Genomic DNA, 26,594 nt, shown 5'->3' with positions numbered 1-26,594 from the left:
AGGTGGTGTCGTTCCAATCATTACACAAGTAATTATGATCCAGGACAGTCTTCTCCAAACTTCTCATCATATATTTATTCCCATCAGAAAAAAAACTTTTCAGTATATACAATAAATGTTAATTTGTAAATGTTACAAATACAAGATGCAAATGCAGCAATAATTTATGCATGTTACAAAACATACAAAAAGAGAAAGTTTAAAAGGATGAGATAAAAAAATGAAACGATATTTGATCAGTCGCCACTGGAATGGGTTAGAAGCATGTTACAGCCAGACTTGCCCTTAGGAAAATCATTTTAGCAGTTATGTAGAGGATAGATTAGAGTGGGGACACACTTGAGCAAGGAGACCAAGGTGGCTACTCCAAGTATCCAGGCTAAAAGTGATAAAGCTAGGTAGTGGTTATGGGAGAATAGAGACGGAGATATAGATGGGTGAGAAACTGTGGAAGTAGACCTGACGGAGTTAGAAAACTTACTGGATATCTGGTATTAAGAATAAATTTAGGGGCAGCTAGGTGGCGCAGTGGATAGAGCACCAGCCCTGGAGTCAGGAGGACCTGAGTTCAAATCCGGACTCAGACACTTAACGCTTACTAGCTGTGTGACCCTCAGCCAGTCACTTAACCCCAATTGCCTCACTAAAAAAACAAACAAAAACAAAAAATTTAAGAAAAATCTAAGTTGGCAAACCTATGCAACTAGAAGGATGCTGGTGCCCTCTTTAGAAACAGCTAAGAGTAGAAGGGGTGGCTTGGGGAGAAGGATCTGGGATGCAGAATGCAACCCATCTATATATACACTCAACCTATGAGACTCATTCTGTCCCACTGAAAATGTGTGTGCTGGGAGGAAAATCATAAGCAGGAGTTGTGAAAGAGGGGGAATTTCCCCAATAGCACCTACACAGCTGTTGGTACTCAGCCCAGGGGGCTGACAGTAGTTGGGAGCTTGTGTTGGAAACAAGACCCAAGAAGTGGGGAAGAGAAGAGCTGTGTATTAGACATGAGTTTAAGATGCCTACGGGACATATAGACTGAGGTGCCTACTAGGCAACTGGTAATGTAGAACTAGAACTGAAGAGAAAGAGATCCTTAGGGCTGCCTACATAGATCTGGAAACATCTGAATAGAGATGATAATTAAGTCCATGGGCCTTATCAGATAACTGGAAGAGAAAGAGCAAAGAAGCTCTAGGATCATACAGTCAGATTTAAAGCTGAAAGGGACCTCAGAGGTCATTTGGTCATTTAATCCAGCCCCTCTTCTGACTCATGATAACCCAGGACCAGAGAGGAAATGTGACTGGCTCAAAGTTGCAGAGGAGGTAAGTGGCAGAGACAGACTGAACCACAAACCCAGAGGGCAGAACAGTGTCAAAAGGAAGAGGGTTGAGGGACTATTACCGTGGTGCAAGAAACAAAAATCTAATGAAGACAGAGAAGCATGAGAAGACATATATGAGCTGCTACAAGGTAAGCATGAGTGGGAAAACAAAGAAAAGAATGTAAAATGTAAAGGAAAAGAATGATGATGAAACAACTAACTGAAACCAAGTGCTGCAAAGTTATGATGATCTTGCTTGTTCTGTGCCTCCTTCCTTTGTAGGGGACTATGTCTAACTTTCTGATGTCTTAGCTACTTTTGCTGAACTATTTCCCCCTCTTCCTTGTTATAAGGTATGGCTACACATAAGAAGGGAGGTGGAGAGAGAGAGAGTTACTGGGAAAAATAGGAACCATAAAAACAAAAGATGAAGAATTTCAGTTGAAAGCTAGACTGAAATAAGTTGAAAACTAGATAATGTGGCAAAGGCTAGTTCCCATTTCTGGAATGCCTTTTCCCCATTTCATACCTACCTTTTAAAATTCCTAGTTTTATTCAAGACTCAGCTCAAGCACAACCTTCTACACGATGTCTTTCTTGATACTCAACCTACTCCCAGATACTGGGGCCTCCCATCCATAAATTACTATACACATACATCAGTGGCTCAGAGAATAGAATCCTGGACTTAGAGAGTTGAGAGTTCACTACTAATCCCAGGAGCAAGTCACACTTAACCTGTCTGCCTCAGTTTACTCATCTACTAAATGGGGCTAAGACTAGCACTTACTTTCTTACCAGGGTGGTTGTGTGGATTAAATGAGATAGTATTTGTAAAGCTTTTTGTATTAACACCGTCATCATCATTATTATTAACCTATGTTTCCTCCTCTGACAGAACTTAAGTTTCTCAAGGAAAGGGCCTTTAATTTTTGTCTTTGTGGCCCCTCTATACCTAGCAGATAGCAGACACTTTAATCGATGCCTATCTATTGAAAGAATGTAGGGGCGGCTAGGTGGCGCAGTGGATAGAGCACCGGCCCTGGATTCAGGAGTACCTGAGTTCAAATCCGGCCTCAGACACTTGACACTAGCTGTGTGACCCTGGGCAAGTCACTTAACCCCAATTGCCTCACTTAAAAAAAAAAAAAGAATGTAGATAGCTTTTTCTAGGAGTCTGACTGTGAAAGGGAGGAGATACAGGTTGAAATCTTGAGAAGAAAACAGTGTGGCAAGTTCACTGAGAGAGGACCTTGGATTGAACATGATTGTGGGAGCAGTCTGACCAAGGAAACGGGAGGGAAAGTGATCAACAAAGAAGTTCTCAGCAAGAAGAAGGGCCATCTCTTTATCAGATTGAAGTTAAGCATGTATCATCTTCCTGTTACATTTGAGAAGCCTGAGGTAAAGCAGCTAATTCAAGGCTTCAGGATGATGAAGTGCTCCTGGAGGTCACCTAGTCTAATCCCCTCTCTCACATTTTACTGATGAGATCTGAGGAACAGAGAGGTTAAATAACTTGTCCCAAGTCACCCAAGTCTTTGGCAGAGCTGGATCAGCCCAGGGCCTTGTATTCCAAACCCAGCATTGCTCCCCACACCCCCAGGACAACACCTTGCATACAGTTAAGTATTAAAAAAAAAAAACAATTTAGTGAATCCAAATCTAATTTCCTTCCTCTGATTTTCTTCCTCATTGATAAGCTGACACTGATTTCCTTTGTATATGTTTGATATACATCTGAAAAAGCTCTCTCTTGCAAGTGGTTTTCTTTTCCTCCCATATTCTTCAAGGTTGTTATAAGTATCCTTTGATTTGTCACCAACATCCAAAACATTCTGCATTTCAAACACAATGAACCAGAGGAATCTCCTTTGTCAAGCCTTCACCTATCTTACTTGTACTGTTTGCTGACAGTGTTAAGAAGAGGGTATCCCTCCTTTAACCTTTATAGAAGATGGTGATTAGACAGGGATCTTTATTTCAAAGCCTGCAAATTCTTTACCATCAGAAGATGGTAAACTTGTGAGACAAAGTTGCTATCTGATTGAATCTCCTTCATCAATACTGTCAAAAATTTTCCTTTAGTGACTACCAAGAAAACTCCAAAGAGAGCCACAAAGAATCAGACACAAGTGAAATGAATGAATGAATAACAAGAAACATGGTACTGTAAATAAAACAATTTTATAAGGCTTAAGAACTATGATCAGTGTAATGACCAGCCACAACTTCAATAGGTGCAGAATAACATACATTTTCAGACATGATTAAAGTACAAAAAAATTAAAACAAAACGAGCAAAACGAACACACTGAAGATATATTTCTCTCTATATATATCCATCCATCCATCCATCCATCCATCCATCCATCCATCCATCCATCCATCCATCCATCCATCCATCCATCCATCCATCCATCCATCCATCTATCTATCAGAGAGAATGTCAAAATATTCACAGAAAAACTTTTTGGGATAGCAAAGAATAAGAAAAAGTAGATACCCAATGTTTGCAAAACAGCTAAACAAAATGTGGTAGATGAATATAATAGAACATTACTGTGCTATAAGAAATGACTAATGTGATGGATACAGAGAAGTATGTAAAGATTTATAAGAACAAATGCAAAACAAATCAAGCAGAGCCAAGAAAACATACATACTGACTAAAACAATGTAAATGGAAAAAAATATAAAAACCAAAAGTGAATTATGCTAAATTATGAAGAAGTATAGCTTGAAATAAGGTATGTGAAGACACCCTCACCACTTTGCATGCATTTTCAGACTTTTTCAATGTATTCAGCAGTTTTTTTATTCCCCCCTCCCCCCCCTTTTTTAGGGGGGTGGGGAGAAATAGGGAAGAATTTTAAAAATTTGTTATATGTGATGACTCTCTGGGAAGGGAAGGGATACTAAGGTAGATTATGTTAACGGGAGAAAAAATGGAATCAATAAAACTACCAAAACAAAACAAAAATACACTAAACAAGGAAGAACTCAAAATTCAACTCGTAAGCATATGATGAAATTTCAAAACTATAAGGTAAAATTACTTTAGTGAGTAGTGTGTATTATCAAAATAACAACAACAACATCAAAAACCCAGTTGCTTGTATTTTGTGATTCAATCTCAAATTAAGTCTTTTCCAGAGGCAAATGATTCCTGCTGTAATGACACAAATGCCCCTGGAAGTGCTGCAATAGCAAGAACTTCCAAAAGAGATGCATGCTATTCAGTTTCCTCATTTGTAAATGAGGCTTGTGGATGAGATACTACCTAACGTCCCCCTCTGATTCTAGAAATGCTATGATTTGTGGTAGTTAGGAGGCACAGTGGATAGAGCATGGGCCCTGGAGTCACGAGGACCCGAGTTCAAATCCTACCTCAGACACAGCTGTGTGACCCTGGACAAGTCACTTAATCTTGGGGGGAAAAATAAATAAAAATACCATGACTTATGACCATGACATTAGTAATAGGTTAGGAATCCCTGGAAGCCCACAGAAATTCATGCAGTGGTTCTCTGAGTCAGAAAACATCACCAAAAGGCTGAAAAGGTAAGAACCAAAGCAAAGTGTATTGGAGATGATACTCAGAAGAAATGAACTAAAGCTGTCAGCTGGTTATTAAAGAAGATATTTAAAAGGGAAAGAAGCATACCAAGTCAATAAAACAGACACAGAAAGCAATTTCCCAGGATAAGGGTTTTTTTTGTTTTTGTTTTTGTTTTGTTTTTGCAGGGTAATGGGGGTTAAGTGACTTGCCCAGGGTCACACAGCTAGTAATTGTCAAGTGTGTGAGGCCAGATTTGAACTCAGGTACTCCTGAATCCAGGGCCAATGCTTTATCCACTGCGCCACCTAGCTGCCCCCAAGAGCTGGTTATTCTTTTTTTTTTTTGGTGGGGCAATGGGGGTTAAGTGACTTGCCCAGGGTCACACAGCTAGTAAGTGTCAAGTGTCTGAGGCCAGATTTGAACTCAGGTACTCCCGAATCCAGGGCCATTGCTTTGTCCACTGAGTCACCTAGCCGCCCCCCAGGATAAGTTTTAAACAAGGTATTTCCAGAGTAATCAGGTAAATAAGAGTTCAATGGCAGATTCATGGAAAGCTTACTCAAGAATTTGTTAGCCAGATTCTCTTCCTTCACACATGAGATATGTTCAAAAAAACAACAACAAAAAAACTACTTACCTTTATGGTCCTGAATCACATTCTGTTGCAGAATGAAATTGGGGGAGGGGAGCAAAACTTTAAAAACTACCTTTCTATAGAAAATTAGGCTAAACACTCTTGGTGAATTAAATGACTATAAAATTTCCCTTAGTTTGAGATGTTTGTAGACAATTTACTAAACTAAAAATGTTCTAATGCCCCACAGTTAAGCATAATCTTGCTATTAAGTAAGGGAAACCAACTGCTTGGAAAATACAAATAAATACATCCTATTTTGTTTCTTAGTGCCAATGTTCCTCTAATGTCACTGTAGCAATTATCCATATTAGACAAATGCTAAAATACTTAGTGTACTTTATTTAATGCCACAAAGTTGCTCTAGAAGGAAACATCCTATTATTTAGTTACACAAAAAGTTGAGAGACTGAAAAAGACATGAGAAAATATTTCAATTCCTTCTGATGCTTATTTCAAATGGAATTATAAAGCCCCCTGAGGAAAGGGAAATATATTAAACATTTAAAGTACTGGCAATAATTAACAAATATACAGTTAAATATTATATAGGTAATATTAATTTTGTCGTTTTTCTGAGTCACACAGGGATCCATTTCAATTTAAGTTTGACACCAATGGTCTATACTGTCACTATTTCTAGAATAGCTAGCTGTACACTGATGAATAAATTCCATACTTCATAAATAAAATTTTATAAAATAGTACATGTTATAGCTATTATACACTATGTTCTTACACGCTGGATTTCCTAAGAGAAAATGAAGAATGGCTACTAAATGCTTGAGGGTTTAAACTAAGCCAGCACTAAAGGGGTCAAAAGTAGAACTATAAAAAGCTATCAGTGTTGAAAAAAAGGTCACCTAGGCTTCTAAAGCAAAATCAGACACAAGGAGAGTAAGTAAAGTTGTCAAATTTCAGTGGTAATTCAAAAAACAGACACTAATCAAAAGAAGTATTTATAAAATCTCTTGGGTATTTTCTTGGATGGATTTTTATACTAAATAGAAAAAGATGCTGTCCAACCAGTCTGAAGTAATAAAACATCTCTAACCAATATTTGCAGTTAAAAGACTCAGTCAACAAGTCAATTTTATTTTATTCATCAACAAAATCTCTTAACAAAGTCAACTAAGTTTTTTGAAACTATGATTATTTAAATGTGCATCAGTGTATAAATTATAGGAACTCCAGAGTTATATAAAATCATTGATAAGCTGACACTGATGCTTGGATATTTAAGTATACATTTAATCATTTTTTTAAAAGGGCAGGGTTATCCTTCTACAATCACTAAATACCACCAAATCGTTCTATTCTAGCAGTAAACTCTCCCTATGTGCCAGGCCCTATGCTAAGGGATAGCAATATAAAGAAAGGCAAGCAAAAACATGGTCTCTGCCTTCAAAAAGCTCCTGAAGAAGTTGGTAAATTTAAATTGGGTCTTGAAGGAAGCCAGGGGGCAGAAGTGAGAAGGGACGAACATTCCAGGCCCAGGAGTAACCAGATAACAAGCATTCATTCACTGAGTATCTACTATGTTCAAAACACTATGCTAAGCATTAGGAAACAAAAGAAAAGCAAAACACAGTCCTTACTCTTAATCTAATGGGAGAAACAAGATGAAAGCAACTAAACTGAAAGATGTAGTCTCTTATGTGAGAAGAGAAAGGTCAGAATCACTGGATTGCAGATGTTGGGGTGAGAGAAGACGGAAAAGCTAGGAAGGGGGCAGGTTACTAAGGGCTTTAAGTGCCAAAGGATTTATATTTAATTCTGGAGGTGACAGAGTGTCACTGGAGTTTATTAAATGGGGGTGGGGGGTGCAGTGACATGATCAGACCTGCACTTTAGGAAGATGTATTTGATGGTCGACAGGAAGACGGACTAGGGTGGGCAGAGATTTGAGACAGAGAGACCAAACAGCAGCAAGCCATTACAATAGTGCAGGTAGAAGGTAATAAGGGCCTGTACCAGGGTGGTAGCAGTTACGGCGGGCATGGTGGGGAGCATGTATCAGAGACTGTCCAAAGGCAAAATCAAGAGGACCTGACAACAGAGAGGATATGGGTTAAAAAGAGTGATGAGTCACGATTACAAGTAGTATGTCATCCCTGGGTGACTGTGAGGATGGTGGTGCCCTCAAAAGAAACGGTGAAATTAGAAGGGAAGGAGAAGTTTTGAGTGAATGATGAGATCATTCTAAGGTTACCCCTTTTTATGCTGTCTCTAGAGTTTGTACATAACTGCTTACATGGTGTCTCACTATTAGATTCTTTTCTCTCCAAGATATACTTGGGTCTTCAACCACTATGCTTTAGAAATCTCTTCATCCTAGAAGCTCACTCCAGCCCTGGAATTCACATATGGGAAAGTAGCCTCCTTCTCCCCTCCTCTGATTGGAGGGATCCTACCTGAACTTCTATTTAAGAAGGATGCACAGACCAGTCATGTCTTCATTCCTCTCCAGGCTGCACTCTGGACTTTCACTACCATGATCCCAGTAAGGTACCACTCCTCTTTTCAACTTCTTTTTATGTTCCCCAATTAGAATGTAAATTCTTTGAAGGCAAAAACTGTCTTTTTTTCTGCTTTTATTTATATTCACAGTAATTTACAGTGAGGCCTGGCACAGAGTAAGTGCTAAATAAATGCTTGTTGACTGACTAGGAAAGCAAGGACTGTTATCTGCCTTACTTTATTATATTATATCCCCAGCCATTGCCACAACAGCTGGCAAAAGGTAGGGGCTTAATAAATGCTTGTTGACTTGTAACAAATCACAGACTGCAAGGACAAGAGTCAAGTTAGTTAGGCTGTGGAGGACTTTAAATGCCAATCAGACTTGTTCAGTCATTTCAGTTGTGTCCAACTCTTCATGACCCCACCTGTTGTTTTCTTGGCAAAGATACTGGAGTGATTTGCCCTTTCCTTCTTCAACTCATTTTATAGATGAGGAAACTGAGACAAACAGGGTTAAGTGACTTTCCCAGCTAGTAAGTGTCTGAGGCTGAATTTGAATTCAGGTCTTCCTAACTTCAGGCCTGGCACTATATTCACTGTGCCACCCTAGCTGCCCCTATAATGACTTGTATTTTAAAGCAATAACTTTGGTGGGTGAATCAAGGATATATCAGAGTGAGAAGAGCCTTGAAGCAGAGAGAATAAGCAGAAGGCTACTGCAATGGTCCAGGTGCATGAGGTGATGAGGGCTTACACCAGAGTGGTGGTAGCTGTATGAGTAGACAGAAGATGTATGAGAGATGCTATTAAGGTAGAAAAGACAAAAATTTGACAAAAGAGTGGCTTGTGACATGAATGCATGTCAGGATGATGGCTTATTCTTAATAATATTAAAGTTGGGAAATTGGTACCTTGGAGCCACGTGCTTTGTGCCTTTCTCCCTAAGAGAAGTCCAAGGATTTCTCTTGGTTTCCCTTCCCTCCCCTCCCCTTCCCTTCCCTTCCCTTGCCCCTAAATAAACTACCATCTTATTCTAAACAAACAAAAAAAAATATTAAAGTTGGCAAGAGGAGAGGGTTTAAAAGGAAAGATAATATCTTTGGTTATAGACACATTTTAGTTCATCTTTTACTGATGCTACATTAACTGATGAAATAAAAAGAAAAAACCCTCCCCAAACCAATGAGCCCTTTAATTGCTACCCCCACCCCCACCCCCCTTACCATGGGAGCATGACAAGCCAAGTCCAAAGACTCACAAAAGCATTTCAATTTGCCTTCCTTAAAATCTCACCATTGGTGGTATACAAAAGCTGACACTAAGCAGAACAAATGAAATAAAAATGATGAATTCTAAAAAAACTCTTCCTAGAGATTACCTTTCAAGCTCTTTTATTTATGGGACACTGCTATGAGAAAGAAAACTTCTAAATAAATTCTCTAATTTATTTTTAAATCCACACCAATGACCTAACTTAATTATAATTTCTTTTTCCTTTCATTTACATCAAAAGCAAAATATTATTTTAATTCACTACTATACTGTCACTTGAAAAATTATTATTTCAAGAACTTATATGCCTACAAATGAGGATGAGGCAAATCAGAAGAATAAGTCGATAGTTTACAAGTTATTCTCAGGCAAAGATACCTCATTAACTACTAAACTCAAGAAAAAGGGATGACCAATTTAAAAATTTCACCAAAAGAGAATCTTCTATGATGACCCTATCATATGTCTAAAATACAATTTTTAAAAGGCAAAATATTTTTTCCTCTTTGTGAATTACGATCTTTCCTAAACAGCATCCATTGTGTGTCCCCTGGCTCAAGGTATGAAAATAATATTAATTAACAAAAAGTATTAAATTTTAAAAGGAAACCACAGTTCTCAGGTGAAGTCCACCAATTCCCAACATGAAATTACCATAACAGCTTTTGAAGCTTCTTCTAAACAATCCCAGTGTAGCTTCATATGTCAAATTCAAATAAAAGTAGCAGATGTTCTGAAAGACTTAGAGACATTTCTTGTCTATTTGTAGAAGAAGAGTGATTGTATAGTTCAAATGTTTAGCTTACCCCAATTTTTAAAAAATAAAATTTAATTATAAATATGTTAATTTTTATAAAAATGATAAAGATGCAAAATTAGATCAGCTAGCTATTCTGACAATGAGCAAAAATTGTATTTAACTTATTTATAAAAAGATAACTGGGGGCAGCTAGGTGGCACAGTGTATAAAGCACTGGCCCTGGATTCAGGAGGACCTGAGTTCAAATCCAGCCTCAAAACACTTGGCACTTACTAGCTGTGTGACCATGGGCAAGTCACTTAACTCATTGCCCCGCCCCCCCAATTAAATTTAAAAAAAAAAAAAGATAAATCATTTTTCGCAAAAGCAGCAACTTTCAACAACAAATATGTTAGTGGAAACTTTCCTCTATATCCACATTTGCAAAGAGCCAACATCCAAAAGACTTATATAATCCTTTTCACTATACACCAAAGGCTATATGCTAATTTATTCCAATGCCTATAAATCATCTGGATTCAATTAGAGAAGTTATTCCAAAAACATTAGCCCTAAGTTAACAGTCATCCTCCTTCCTTTACTACTTTGAATAAATTTGGGGGTGTCAAAATAGCATCGATATTTTTACTTATAACATTTATATAATGATCATCAGTGTTAATGGCAGAAGAAAGACAATACCAATGCTTTTATAGTACATGCTGAAATGTAACAGATTCAAATAGCCTGAACACTTTAGTCAACAAGCTCTTCTGATGTTGAATGGGTTTTTAATTTATTTTATGTGACTATTCAGTTAATAGGCTAAATTCTAAAACATTAAGCAGAAAAGTACCAGATACTACTAACACCACAGCTATTCTAAGATCCAAATGTATCATTTTATCAGTAGGGCATAGAGCACTGGATTTGAAACCCATTTCTGACATTAGCTGTGCAATCAAAGGCAAGTTATTTCACTTGTAAAATTAAAATACAAAGTTATAGTACCAATTCGAACAGGTTTGATGTGAGTCTTCCAAAGGATAATACATGCAAGGTAACAAGCAAACCATCAAACACTATCTAAATATAAGCTGTTATTATTACATATCCCTCCTCCTCCCTGTAAATTAAGGGTGACTTTTTTTTTTAGAGCTGGTAAATCAAAGACTTCAACATCCAGTGGCTGTGGAGTGAGAATGAAAAACATTTTTTAAAAAAAGAAACTTGAGAATATGAATATACATCTTTCATGAGAACCCAATTCACTCTAATTAATCAGCCAGCATTTATTAAGTACTTAGTAAGTATCAGGCACAATACTAATATTAGATTCTGAGGAAACAAGTTTTAAAAGTGGAGTATTTTTTTAAAATCACTTTATCTCATATATCCTTATGTCTCAAGAAGCTCACATCCTAAAAAGACTACTACCTAAGCAATACCCACTTTAAATGAACTCTAAGAATTAACAAGTAAAAAGCCTTTCACCTTTCCAAATAGCCCAAACAAGTTGGGACACCCTTCCCGACTTTGGTTAGTGTCAATTAGGCAAAATAAACACAACTACAACCAAATAATTATGATGGTCTTATGATTTATTTTTGCAGGGCAATGGGGGTTAAGTGACCTGCCCAGGGTCACACAGCTAGTAAGTGTCAAGTGTCTAAGGCCGGATTTGAACTCAGGTCCTCCTGAATCCAGGGCTGGTGCTTTATCCACTGCGCCACCTAGCCGCCCCTTATGATGGTCTTAAAAGACCTTAAGTCACAAATGGTTAACTAGACTTTAAAAATCTGCTCCTGTTTATACGTGCTAACATAAATATCTTGTTGGCTACCTCTGGATAAAGCAAGGTGGCTTGGGAGTAGAGTGGAAGACAACTAAATTTATGTATAGTCATATCACAGTTATGCACAAAGTGCTAACTATTGTTCATAGTCTAGGATGTGATTTCCTCTGGAACATGGCCCTGGTCCTAGGCATACAGTTCTTTTGTCCTCATGCTCACCGGTAGTGGCTGGATTGCTTTGGCTAACCAGCATGCACACTTGTCATGATGTTCATCCAGCTGAGCAAATTTTGACAGTTTGTTATTATTCACACCAATGCTTCTTTGATTGGGGCAGATAATAGAAAAATACCCAACAAGCTCAATTATTAAAGTTAACTATCAAGCATCGATGAAATAGTAGAGTCTACAGGATACAAAATGGCTTAAGATAGTCCCTGTCTACAGGATACCAAGCACAGAAAGTAATTAATGAAAACAAAAACATTCTATACTAAGAGTGCTATAAAAAAAAGAGTGCTAAATTGTACAGAACAGGAAGAAATTACACCATTCAAAAACATGACCAAATGAAAAATGTACAAAAGCAGAATATGATCAATGTGGCCTGATATTGTCAAAAAAGGATTCAGAAGGGACAGCTAGGTGGCACAGTGGATAAAGCACCGGCCCTGGATTCAGGAGGACCTGAATTCAAATCCAGCCTCAGACACTTGACACTTACTAGCTGTGTGACCCTGGGCAAGTCATTTAACCCTCACTGCCTGGCAAAAAAAACCCAAAAACAAACAAAAAAGGATTCAAAGAAGGGGAAGTTAGACCTCCAAGCATGGGTAGGATAGAATTAAAAAAAAAAAATTGAACAACTTAGTACACAGATGTGTGTATTCCAAAACAATTATGAATATGGATACTTGTTTGACTAGAGTAGAAAGTTTATATTAATGAGAAATGGGGTTGTGATTTGCAGGGTGGGGTTAGATATTAGGCAGGAATTTATGGTTTACAGTAAGTATATAACAGGCAGTCACAGAAGGCTCTTCAACAGATTAATAATATGATGAAGAATAATCTGGTAGCAGCTTGCAAGATGAACTCATTGGAAGGTAGATTAAAGAAGGTAAGGGGCAGAGAGGGAGCAACTATAGCAGTCCAGGTCTAATGGGGATAAAACCTTAGAAATAATTGGGATAAAAACAGTGGCAAAGGGACAACTACACAAGATGGATGAATCAAAAGGGCTTGATGACTACATACTCAATAGGAATAAACATGAGGGAGGATTCAAAGATGCTTTGAGTGTAGGAAAAAAAAAATGATTCAACGTTCCACTAACAGAAAAAAAACCAACAATCTAGAAAGTGGGGTTAGCTAGTTTTAGAGGGAAAATACTGAGTTCATTTTTAGACTTTCAAGTTTAAAGTGAAAATGTCCTACAGGAGTGAAAACACAGGACTAGTCTGGTTGAATCTAAGACTAGTGGTATTGATTCAAGTGTCATCAAAATAAAGGTTCAAGACACAGAGGATGATTTCTTCAGAGGAATAAAATAAAAAGAGCAGATACCTAAGGACAGAGCTTCAGAAGACATAACAGAGAATAAGAAGAATCAGTAGAATAGACAAAGAACTACTTAGGAAATAAGAGAGAGAATCTGGTTAAAGAGTACATTATAGAAGCCTATACAGAGGCAGTGTCACATACCCAAAGAGAAAACGGGCGGCGGGGGGGGGGGGGGGGGGGGGGGGGGGGGGGGGGGGGGGGGGGGGGGGGGGGGGGGGGGGGTGTAGAAGAGCCCTTTGATATCTGGCCTTGTTCATCTATTTAAATGCACATATACATACTGATTAGAGTTAATCACAACTTATGAAAAGAGGGGAAAGGGGGCTTGAAATTAGTCTCCAGTCAACAACAAAAATGTATTAGATGCCTACCATGTGCCAGGCACTGTCTTTATCTCTGGAGATGACAAAGAAAGGAAGAAACAGTCCCTGCTCTCAAGAGTTCATATCCTAATGGAGGAAACCAGAAAATTGTCAGTAAGCTTTCAAAGTGGAATTCTGTACTGTAGTGGAAGAAGTATTAAAGCTTTAAGTTAGAAAGCTACATTCAAATATTAGTTCTAGCACTGTGAAATATGTACTAATATCTTTTGTTTTCACATCACCTTCATTTTCAAATATACACCTCCTGTCCCTAGAGGGGTGTATCCCTAGAAACAAAATGTGTAGGGGGAAAAAAATCAAAACCAAAATACATTAACCAAGTCTAACAGTAAATGGTACTGCTCCACACCCAGTCCCCTTCACTTGCATGTTCACATATGGGAGAAAGCATTTTCTCCTCTATTCTCTTAAGCCAAATTTGATCCTTAGAGTTATATAGCTGTTGTGATACAGGCCTGAGATCTGACCGGGTTGGTCCCATACAAGTACCCCCCCTCCCATTCTGTTAGAAAATGAAACATATCAAGACACTCATAGCTCATCTAACAGTTATCAAAAAGAAACAGAGCAGGTGAAAGACATTCAGAGGAGGGAAGAGATGTCCATCTAGATTTAAAGCCTTGAGCTGAGCATACAGCTTTCTGGAGCAGGTGTTGGTCATACTGCTGGGTAGTGGTCAGAAATTTAAGGGAGGAGCTAACACCTCTTGTGCTCAGGCTCCTCTTGTATTAAAGTGACCAGGAAGCTAAATCAATGGCCAGAGACTTAGTCCCCTTAATTAACCAATTAGATCTCAAGAACAGTTTTTTAAGAAAAACTAACCTAACCTGCAAAAAGTGGAACTTTAGAATATTGCTACCACAATAGCCTTTCCCCCTCTTATTCTTTCCATGGTAATGCTATTTCACTTAGTATCAGTTCACATAAATCTTTCTACTTTTCTCTTATAATTTAATAATTATTATTTTGGGGGGCAGCTAGGTGGCACAGTGGATAAAGCACTGGCCCTGGATTCAGGAGGACCTGAGTTCAAATCCGACCTCAGACACTTGAGACTTACTAGCTGTGTGACCCATGGCAAGTCACTTAACCCTCATTGCCCCACAAAAAAAAAATAATAATAATAATAATTATTATTCCATATTTTTAATGGTACAACAATATTCAAACTACATCCATATACCAAAGTTTGTTTAGCCATTCCATAATTAATGGGTACCTACTTTGTTTACAGTTTTTTGCTACTAAAAAAAATGCCAGTATAAAATACTTTAGTGTATCATATGAGACATTTCAATCTTTGACCTCCTAAGGTTACAATCCTATCAGTGCAATTTCTGGGTAAATGGGAATGAATTTTAGTTAACTCTCTTAACAAACTTAAACTACTTTGTAGAACAATTTGACCAATTAAAAATCCCACTAATAGTATTTTTATATGCCTAAGCTTCCACACCCCAACATTGACTATTACCAATCTTTTGTCGTTTTTCTAGCTCCAACACTCCCTGGCTGTGTGATCACGGACAAACAATCTCTCTCTGTGCTTTCTCATCTGTAAAATAGGGAAACACAGTTATTATGGAGAAGTGCTCAGCAAACCTTAAAGTATAATACACCAGAATGATGAAGATGGCAGTAGTCAAATTATAAGAGCATACTCATGGACCAGTTTCTCAGTAAGTATGGCAGCAAAGGGAAGGAAAGAGGATGCTTACAATGAATTATGAAATTCCTTGAAAGTAGAACTGTAATTTGTATACCTTTGCATCACACATATCAACCCATTAAGTGTCTTGCACATAGTAGGCACTCAAAATATTTAATGAATTAATATTATGGAAGACATGAGAGATTAAATAATTAATTTTCCTAGGAATCTTTCCTCCACTTTCTGAAATATAAGTTGTGTCCAGGGAAATTTGCCCATAGGTAAACCAGTAAGGAGAATAGGCTTGATTCAATCAATAAACATTTAGCGTCTATGTGCAAGGCACTGTATTAAGCACTGGACATACAGAAAAGAGTCAAAAGACAGGCCTGGCCCTCAAGAAGCTTACAATCTAATGAGAAGACAACATACAAACAACTATATACAAAGCAAGCTATATACAAGATAGATAGGAAATAATTAACAGAGAGAAGGCTCTAGAATTAAGAGGGGTTGGGGAAGGCTTCTAGACAAAGATGGGATTTTAGTTGGGACTTAAAAGAAGACAGAAGCCAGGAGGTGGAGATGAAGGAGATCATTTCAGGCATGGAGGACAGCAAGAGAAAATGGCCAGAGCTAAGAGACAGATTGACTTTAGGTAAGAGGAGAATCTAGAGTCTGTACAGAAAGCTTGCTTTTCTAGTGATTAAGTAAATAGCTCAACCTTGACTAGAAGGGTAGAAATCAAGGACTAGTAAGGAAAAAAAGGGGGGACCTAGAAGAGACCAAAAAAAAAGTGTTAATCCAACCCCCCCCCACCAAACCCTGAGTAATATACATGGTGTAGCTGTTAGCCATCTTTGTTAGCACCCCAAAATCACCTCATACTTTATACTGTTCAATAACTAACTGCTTATGTTCTTCCTGTTTTGGATACTTGATTAAGCCCAGGACTTAGTCTCTGGAGAAGAAATTTCCTCTTATCCTCCCGCCCCCCTGACTCCACACCCCTATAGTAGCACCAGAAAATTACCCCAATAAGCAGCAACAAAACCCAGTCAGAGAGCCTTCTGCTTGGTATTCCCATTTTATTACATAGCACCATCAGTCCCACTGTAACAGTTGGCTCCAAAGGAAGAGCTATGGTCCCTTTTGTGGGACACATTGACTTGATGTCAATGGATATCAACCAATATAGGAGGGGGGAAGATGGATAACATTCTACCCTCTTCTCCAACAACAGCCCATCTTTAACATCCTGCCCCCTTACCACGTCTTTACCCAGCTTGGGCCCCTTCAGGACAGTTAAAACCTAATCCAAGCCTGACATCCAACTCTGACACAAGTGGTAGAGACAAAATTTCCTGGAACTGCCCCCTGGCCTACTCCCCACATCCCTGGCTTCCTGGTCAATTGTTCATGGCCATAGCACAGGCAGAATGAAAGAACTGCAATTAGACTATCTTTCTACCCAAACCTACCCACATCTTCAGAACTTCCTTCCCCTTTTCTGTGAAGGGTACTACCATTGTTTCCAGTCTTCTAGGTTCTCAATTTTCTCATCCTTCTTGACTCTTCAATTAGCTGAAACTTATCACTTTGATATTACCAACAAGCTTTTTTTTTTTTAGTGAGGCAATTGGGGTTAAGTGACTTGCCCAGGGTCACACAGCTAGTAAGTGTTACGTGTCTGAGGCCAGATCTGAACTCAGGCACTCCTGACTCCATGGCCAGTGCTCTATCCACTGCACCACCTAGCTGCCCCCAATAATCTCTTTTTTTTTTTTTTGCAGGCAATGGGGGTTAAGTGACTTGCCCAGGGTCACACAGCTAGTAAGTGTCAAGTGTCTGAGGCCGGATTTGAACTCAGGTACTCCTGAATTCAGGGCCGGTGCTTTAACCACTGCGCCATCTAGCTGCCCCCTCCCAATAATCTCTTAATTGCTATATCTGCTAGCCTCTTCCTCACTCAATCTTCATCTTTCTTGACTTCTTTCCAGCATTTAATACAATTGACTACTTCCCTCCTGATTGTTATGACACTGGTCTCTCAGTATTCCTCCTAGTCAGTCAACAAGCATATATCTATTAGGTGCTCATTCTAGGCCAGGCACTGTGTAAAGCACTGGGCAAAAACACAGTCCCTGACCTTAAGGAGCTCATATTTAAATGGAGAACATGCCAAAAATTGTGGATACAAGATATATGGTGTAAATGGGAGAAAATCTCAAAGGGAAAATGCTAGCAGACAGATGAAACCCTTAAAGAAAAATGCAAGCATAGCATATACCTCAATGGCCTAGTGTATTAACAAAAAACCAAAAACCTTACTTAGTAACAAAGAACAGGTAATATTACAGTGGTGTGCAAATTAAAAATAGGTACACTAGTTTTCTAGCCAGCTGGAATTATATCCTGTTTTTCAAGCATGGTAATTGTTCTAAAATGTACTACACATATCACTATCTTTGAAAAGAGGATACTGAATGTAATTTTAATGACCAAAAAATTTTATTTCTCAACAACTGTTGAATTATACAATTCCAAGATTGTCTCCAATTGAGTCCTCCTCCAATGTCTCATCAACTAAGGTGATTAGGGCTTCTTGAAGGCAACATCAACAGAGCTGGTGGCCCTGCCAAGTTCTACACAGCTAGAAAGGGTTCCGGCAATTGACTGAGCAACTCTGAAAAATCATGGTCTTTAAAAGCGATCTGTGTTGGTCAAAGAAGTATCCACACTGGGGCAGCTAGGTGGCGCAGTGGATAGAGCACCGGCCCTGGAGTCAGGAGTACCTGAGTTCAAATCCGGCCTCAACTAGCTGTGTGACCCTGGGCAAATCACTTAACCCCAAATGCCTCACTAAAAAAAAAAAAAAAAGAAGAAGAAGTATCCACACTGATGGAATTATAGGTCTTGATTCGCTGATGTTCCAAGTGATGGCCTTGGAGCCTACTTGCCCCTATACTAAATACTTCCAGACTATTGTGCTTTTTGTTCTTTAATAGGTACAGTGTCTCTGCTATCAGTTCGGACTACTATCATGTCTACTTATAGCAGTCTCCTCCCCCTGCCAATCTGTTGCTTTTACATTGCAGTCAGCTTATAAATAAGGTAAAACAGTGTTGTTGTTTTTTAAAGAACCGAATGTAAGAATAAAGAGACTGACTGTGGGTCTCTCTCATTCAGAATAACAATATAAAAAGCTTTAGTGAATGGGCTATGGCATACCTATTTTGGCTTTTTCCAAGGCCTTTTTTGTTACTTCCTGATTTTTGGTTATGTTCTGTAGAGGTGACCTATTACTATAGTTGCCAAGGGCTAATTTTAAGTTTTTAGAGACTCAGTTCTACTCCTTTCTCAAGCTTCAACTTTTTTTTTTTTTGGTGGAGCAATGGGGGTTAAGTGACTTGCCCAGGTCAAGCTACTAAGTGTCAAATGTCTGAGGCCAGCTTAGGTCCTCCTGAATCCAGGGCTGGTGCTTTATCCACTGTACCACCTAGCTACCCCAACCTCCAACTTTTATGCATTTAATCATTCATTAAAACTTCTCCCAAGTGTGGAGAGGGGCTAGCAGAGGAAACAATTTTATACAGTTACTTATCAGCAACTCAAAATAGTTGGACAGGAAGCTGAAATCACTGGCTCTAAATGTAACAATAAGAATATCATTTCACGAGTATTTCTAAGAATAAAACCTATTCTTTCCCTTCTGAAGCCTGTAACAAAATACTTCTATTTTGAAGGTGGAAAGTTATGTTTTTAAGGCTTCTTAGAACTGAAGATAAGAGTACAGAAACAACTTTCATATGGTATAATTTATAACAATGGCTGATAGCTGAGAAGAAAAACTTTACATTCCTATCATCTTTCCATCTCTTTTCTGTACCATCCCCACAAACACAAATGGTTTTATAAAAGATACTGCTATCATCAAGTATAACTAGAGCTAGAGCCAATGCAGCAACTTTAACAAGACCTACCCGCCATGACTTCCTGATGCTAAAAGCACTAATAAATAAGCATTTATGATCAGTATGATTTACTAGTCCCTACATGTAATTCACTGAAAATAAACTAAATCTTAAACAATGTTTAAAATTAAATTCTCTGAAGTAATATGTTTACAATATTCAAGATTGACATGTTTTGAGTTTAGCTTTATTTTATAGCAAAAATTTGAACTGTTATTTATGCCAGCTAAAATCGACCCTTACTGAATCTTAGAAAGTATCTGTGAATTAAAATTGAATATGCAATGTGAGTAAATTTCCTCTTAATATGAGGGTGTAATTAATTAGCTTCTTAATTTTATACTTTCTATCCATTAGAAATATATATATATTTTTAAAACCTAAAAGAACCTACAGTCACAATACCTGTGTTCAGAAGCAAAATTCTAACATAATACTAAAAAGTATCATGGATACCTTTTACACACACACACACACACACACACACAAGATACCTTTTAATCTTTGTTTCAATTCAAAGAAATCTTTTAGTAATATCAACTTCCAATTTCCAAACAAAAGATAGATGATCTCATTAAAAATTGGCCTCTGCCAGGATAATTTATAAAATGAAATTCTGAAAAATTTGGATCTCTGATCAACCCAATGACCAACCACAGTTGCAGAGGACTCATGATGAACCATGCTATCCACCTCTAGATAGAGATCTGTTATTGATTCAGAATAGACTGAAGAATTTTTTTTGGACATGACAATGGGGGAATTTATTTTTCTTGACTATATATTTGTAATGAGTTTTGTCTTTCTTGTTTTCTTAACAGGTGGGGAAGGGGGTAAGTAGAAGGGAGAGAATTCAGAACTGAAAACAAAATAAAACTGAATTCAACTAATCTGCACACTTTATGTCAAGGATAGTCAAAGTTGCTTTCCAACCAAAAGTATATAAAGCCTCTTCTTATATGCCTGTAAATTCTTATGCCTAAATGCTACACATTTAATAACCTACATAATCTTAAAGGTTCCCCTCTTCTTACTAAATCACCTAGATGTTTTGCATTAGATTCACTTGTTAATGAATTTTACTATAGGCAAGAAATGACACCTTTATGCTAAACATATACCAAGAATTCAAAAGATGAATAAAGTAATATTAATTTGAAATTACAACTCTTTCCCTAAGTTTATTAAAAGATAGGAAGAGGGAAACCATCAGCAAGCATTATATGCAATGGAGATAAATTAGAGGCCTTTACAATAAGATCAGGGGTGAAACAGGGATGTCCATTATCACCCCTATTATTTAATATTGTACTAGAAATGTTAGCTTTAGCAATCAGAGAAGAAAAAAGAATTAAAGGAATTAGAATAGGCAAGGAGGAAACAAAACTATCACTCTTTGCAGATGATATGATGATATACTTAAAGAATCCTAGAGTATCAACTCAAAAATTACTTAAAACAATTAACAACTTTAGCAAAGTAGCAGGATATAAAATAAATCCACATAAATCATCAGCGTTTCTATACATGACCAACGAAGTCCAGCAGCAAGAGATACAAAGAGAAATTCCATTTAAAGTAATGGTAGATAATATAAAATACTTGGGAGTCTACTTGCCAAGACAAACCCAGGAACTCTATGAACACAACTACCAAACACTCTTCACACAAATCAAATCAGATCTAAATAATTGGAAAGATATCAACTGCTCATGGATAGGCAGAGCTAATATAGTAAAAATGACAATACTACCTAAATTAGTTTACTTATTCAGTGCCATACCAATCAGACTACCTAAAAATTATTTTATACAGCTAGAAAAAATAATAACAAAATTCATCTGGAAAAACAAAAAATCAAGAATATCCAGGGAGGGGCAGCTAGGTGGGTGGCACAGTGGATAGAGGGCTGGCCCTGGAATCAGGAGTACCTGAGTTCAAAGCTGGCCTCAGATACAAAACACTTACTAGCTGTGTGACCCTGGGCAAGTCACTTAACCCCAATTGCCTCACTAAAAAAAAAAAAAAAAAAGAAAAAGAAAAAGAAAAAAAAAGAATATCTAGGGAAATAATGAAAAAAAAATTTACAGAAAGGTGGGTTAGCGGTACCAAACCTGGAGCTTTACTATAAAGCAGCAGTCATCAAAACTATCTGGTATTGGCTAAGAAATAGAGTGGAGGATCAATGGAATAGGCTAAGCACAGGAAACACAGTAGTAAATGACACTAGTAATGTAGTGTTTGATAAACCTAAAGACTCCAGCTTCTGGGATAGGAACTCAGTATTTGACAAAAACTGCTGGGAAAACTGGAAGATAGTATGGCAGAAATTAGGCATAGACCAACATCTTACACCTTATACTAAAATAAGGTCAAAATGGATACATGATTTAGACATAAGAGGTGATACCATAGGTAAATTAGGAGAAAAATAGTATACCTATCAGATCTTTGGAAAAGAAAACAGTTTATGACCAAACAAGAGATAGAGAATATTATAAAATGCAAAATGGATGATTTTGATTACATTAAATTTAAAAAATTTTTGTACAAACAGAAACAATGAATCCAAAATTAGAAGGGAGGCAGAAAGCTGGGAACCAATTTTTATGGCCAGTACTCCTGATAAAGGCCTAATTTCTAAAATATATAGGGAACTAAATCAAATTTATAAGAATTCAAGTCATTCCCCAATTGAGAAATGGTCAAAGGATATGAACAGGCAGTTTTCTGATGAAGAAACCAAAGCTATCTATTTCCATATGAAAAAATGCTCTAAATCTCTAATGATTAGAGAGATACAAATTAAAACAACTCTGAGGAACCACCTCACACCTATCAGATTGGCTAAAATTACAAGAAAGGAAAATAATAAATGTTGGAGAAGCTGTGGAAAAATTGGAACACTAATGCATTGATGGTGGAGCTGTGAACTGATCCAACCATTCTGGAGAGCAATTTGGAATTATGCCCAAAGGGCGATAAAGCTGTGCATACCCTTTAAATCAGCAATACCACTCTTGGGTCTTTTCCCCAAAGAGATCATGGAAAGGGGAGAGGGACCCACATGTACAAAAATATTTATAGCTGCTCTGTACATGGTGGCAAGGAATTGGAAGTTGAGGGGATGCCCATCAATTGGGGAATGGCTGGACAAGTTGTGGTATATGAATACAATGGAATACTATTGTGCTGTAAGAAATGATGAGCAGGAGGGGTTCAGAGAAACCTGGAGGGTCCTGTGTGGGCTGATGATGAGTGAGATGAGCAGAACCAGAAGAATATTGTACACAGTATCATCAACATTGTGTGTTGATCTACTGTGATGGACTAGATTCTTCTCACCAATGCAATGGTACAGAAGAGTTCCAGGGAACTCATGATAGAAGAGGATCTCCAAATCCAGCAAAAAAAAAAAAAAAAGAACTGTGGAGTAGATGCTGAATGAACCATACTATTTCTTTTGGTTTTTGGTGCTGTTGTTTTTCTATTGTGAGTTTTCTCTTATAACATGACTAATGCAGAAATATGTTTAATGTTGTTATGTGTGTATATATATACATATATAACCTATATCAGATTACCTGCTGTCTGGGGGGAGGAGGGAGGGAGAAAAATCTGAAATTGGAAAGCTTGTATAAACAAAAGTTGAGAACTATCTTTACATGTAACGGGGAAAAAAATAAAATATTTTATTTAAAAAAATAGGCAAAGGAGCAGCTAGGTGGCACAATGGATAGGGCACTGGCCTTGGAGTCAGGAGGACCTGAGTTCAAATCCAGCCTCAGACATTTGACACTTACTAGCTGTGTGACCCTGGGCAAGTCACTTAACCCCAACTGCCTCACTAAAAAAAAAAAAATTTACATAGTTGTTTAAAACTATTACACAGAAAATTTCAATAACAAAAGCTGGCCATGTTGGCATTACACATTTGCAAGAATAAGTATAATGGTAAATCTCAAGCTATACTCAACAGAAAGACCATAACCACTCACAAACTAACCACATCTTACTTGTGTTTTATTGTTTTCTAACTTCAAACTGGAAAAGTTGTGTCCACACATTTAATAGGAATAATGGAGACAGCAGTACACCCCAAACCACCAGTACAACAACAGCTCACATATAGAGTATTTACAGTTAGTTTACAAAGCGTTGTTCTTCATTACTACTTTATTCTTTCAGGTAGCAGTGAAAATATGATTTCCTGCCCCCTCCCCCAATTTTCCAGATGAGAAAACTGAGAGTCTAATGGCTTGCCCATTTTACTATATAGCCAGGCCTTGAATAAAGAAGTTTTCTGATCCCCAGATAACGTCGTTTCCATTTATTCCATCCTGGCTATCTGGTCAATCTGTATATGCCACTAGAGTAGGGTACTAAGTTCTATATACTCATTTAATAATTTGAGAGTCTACTAAGAAAATACACTCAAAAGATCTGACTTCCAAAAAATTTAATGTTTTTCTTCTTCTTCATGCCTTTAATGTACTCCATCCTCTAAGAATCCCTCTCAAGACATAGAGCTCAAGAACCACCTTCTTTCTAGATCAAGCCCTTCCTAATCCGCTCCCCCTCCCCAAACTGGGAATGCCCTCTTTCAACTACCTAGAATTTATTCTTTATATACAATATATGTATGCATTGTCTCCCCCATATAATATAAACTCCTTGCAATTGTTTCCTTTCTATACTCCCAACCCCTAACATAGTGGTTGGCACATTGCAAAGGACTTAATAAACATTTGTTGATTTGCTAATTATAAAATAAATGGTGAGAACCTAAATAGGTAACTAAACATCTAAACTGTATTACAAAACACTTTCTTCTTTCTCTCTAGGACAAAACTATTTTAGCAAAATCACATTTTATCTGACAATACTTGATCTAAGACATCTGGAATACAGACTACAGAAAGCCCTTTTAAAAAATAATTAACATACCTATTGGAGAAAGGCTTCAATATTTTAAAGGATGGCATTCATGGGATAAGGGATAATTAACCATTTTTGAGAGTTGTGGCCCCCCTCACTGGTTAGTATTTTGATGAAGTCTACAGACCCCTTCTCAGAATTATTTTTAAAATGCATAAAATGAATAACATTACAAATAAAACCAAATACATTGAAACAGTTATAAAAAAAAAAGTTAAGTTCACAGACACCAAGATCAAGAACCCTTGATCTAAAAAGAATGCATTCAGGGCAGCTAGGTGGCGCAGTGGATAGAGCACCAGCCCTGGAGTCAGGAGTACCTGAATTCAAATCAGCCTCAGACACTTAACACTAACTAGCTGTGTGACCCTGGGCAAGTCACTTAACTCTCATTGCCCCTCCACACACAAAAAAAGACTGTTTAAAGAATTGTTAAACTAAATTCAATAAAGTTTTAGTGATAACATTTTGTTTCATTCAAATTGGTCATCTATGTTAAAAATCATAAATGTTAGCTAAAACACTATATTCCCTGTATAAATGTGAATACATTCTATTTATTTATTTATTTATTTATTTATTTATTCATTCATTCATTCATTCATTCATTCATTCATTCATTCATTCATTCAATTATTTGGAGTGAGGCAATCCGGGTTAAGTGACTTGCCCAGAGTCACCCAGTTAGTAAGTGTCAAGTGTCTGAGGCTGGATTTGAACTCAGGTCCTCCTGAATCCAGGGCCAGTGCTCTATCCACTGCGCCACCTAACTGACCTTAACAATTCTTTAAAGATCTATAAGGGGAAAAAAAAAAAAAAAGATTATGGGGCAGCTAGGTGGTGCAGTGGATAGAGCACCGGCCCTGGAGTCAGGAGTACCTGAGTTCAAATCCGGCCTCAGACACTTAACACTTACTAGCTGTGTGACCCTGGACAAGTCACTTAACCCCAACTGCCTCACTTTAAAAAGAAAAAAAGATTTATAAGGCACTTTTAAACCTCTGAAGTCTATTTTGGGGTTGTCATAAACATTAATCCTCATTGTATTTACTTCAGAGTATCAAGAAAACAATTATTTGGGGGCAGCTAGGTGGCACAGTGGATAGAGCACTGGCCCTGGATTCAGGAGGACCCGAGTTCAAATCTGGCCTCAGACACTTGACACTTAACTAGCTGTGTGACCTTGGGCAAGTCAGTTAACCCCCACTGCCTCACCAAAAAAAAAAGAAAGAAAACAAAACAATTATTTGAACTTTCTAGTTATTTACATATGAGGTAAGAGAATTTTCTGTATTAACACTGTTTTGTATTTAAAGAGAAATGGTCTTCATCTACCGGAATGAAAAATACTAAGAGCATATAGCCTGTAAATCAGAATTGAGAAGTTTGTGGTGTTCTGTTTGTTTTTCCCTAAATCTCAGACCTACATCTTAGACTTCATTATGTTGGAATGGATGTGTGATCTCATTGATGTAGGTATTCAGTCTCTCCAAGGGTGGAGAACAATCCATGTATCCTGCTGTGTGAATGTCTGTCCATTATTTTCCATAAGTCTTTCACTGCTTCTTCATCTTATATACTAGTAGGCTTTCCTCTAGAGCCTTTTCTCTTCTGCAGTTATACCAGTGTCAGGACTTGGGCTGTCCATGTCACCCTCATCCTCACTTTAAAGGAGCCCACCTGCTTTCCTTATCATTCATTTCCTTAATGAAATCCCTCCATAAAGCCCTACTCCAGAGAACACAAAGTAACCCTGGACACTTGAAAGTTAGACCAACAGAGAAAGCATAAACTCCCATCAGATTCTACTGTGCTGTAAAGTCTTGGAGTAAGATTCCAGGAGGTACTTAAAAGACAAACCCAGATAAAAACAGAGGTATTTATCACCAATAAGTTGGTCTCTGGGTAAAGAATTCTTTGGTCATTACAATCTATTAGACATTTGAAGACTGTCAAAAGTACTTAGAAATATTCACAAAATGACTAAAGGTCAGCATGAAATTAAATCAGGAAACTTTCTACAACCAAACTGAATAAAGGACAAGGTAGGCAAGATGCAAGCTATTAAAGATGAAAAGCCTTGAGTCTTTCCTGGATGAAAGGAAGACTTCCATTTAAACGTTGGATGGCATCTAAAAAATAAAATCTTATGTTTCTAAACAGCCAAGAATTTAAAATAACGCAAAAGTCTCAGCATAAAATTAAATAACATACCATAAAAATTTATTCAATTTATGATTAGCTATATTCCACAAAATTAAAACCTCTTAAGTTCACTTTTCAAAATTACGAA

General features: G+C 37.5%; 1 protein-coding gene across 1 annotated transcript in view; it reads right to left on the bottom strand.

Annotated features, from left to right (window-relative positions):
* Positions 1-26,594, bottom strand: part of PAFAH1B1 (platelet activating factor acetylhydrolase 1b regulatory subunit 1) — an 82,996-nt gene that overhangs the window by 47,038 nt on the left and 9,364 nt on the right. Inside the window, 1 exon segment of the mRNA XM_044005448.1 lies at positions 15,213-15,293. The gene's annotated coding sequence lies outside the window, so the exon portion shown is untranslated.

The sequence above is a fragment of the Dromiciops gliroides genome, chromosome 4, assembly GCF_019393635.1.
Source record: "Dromiciops gliroides isolate mDroGli1 chromosome 4, mDroGli1.pri, whole genome shotgun sequence".
Taxonomy (NCBI): domain Eukaryota; kingdom Metazoa; phylum Chordata; class Mammalia; order Microbiotheria; family Microbiotheriidae; genus Dromiciops; species Dromiciops gliroides.
Note: the sequence above shows the minus strand (reverse complement) of the source record. Positions and strands in the feature narration are given on the sequence as shown.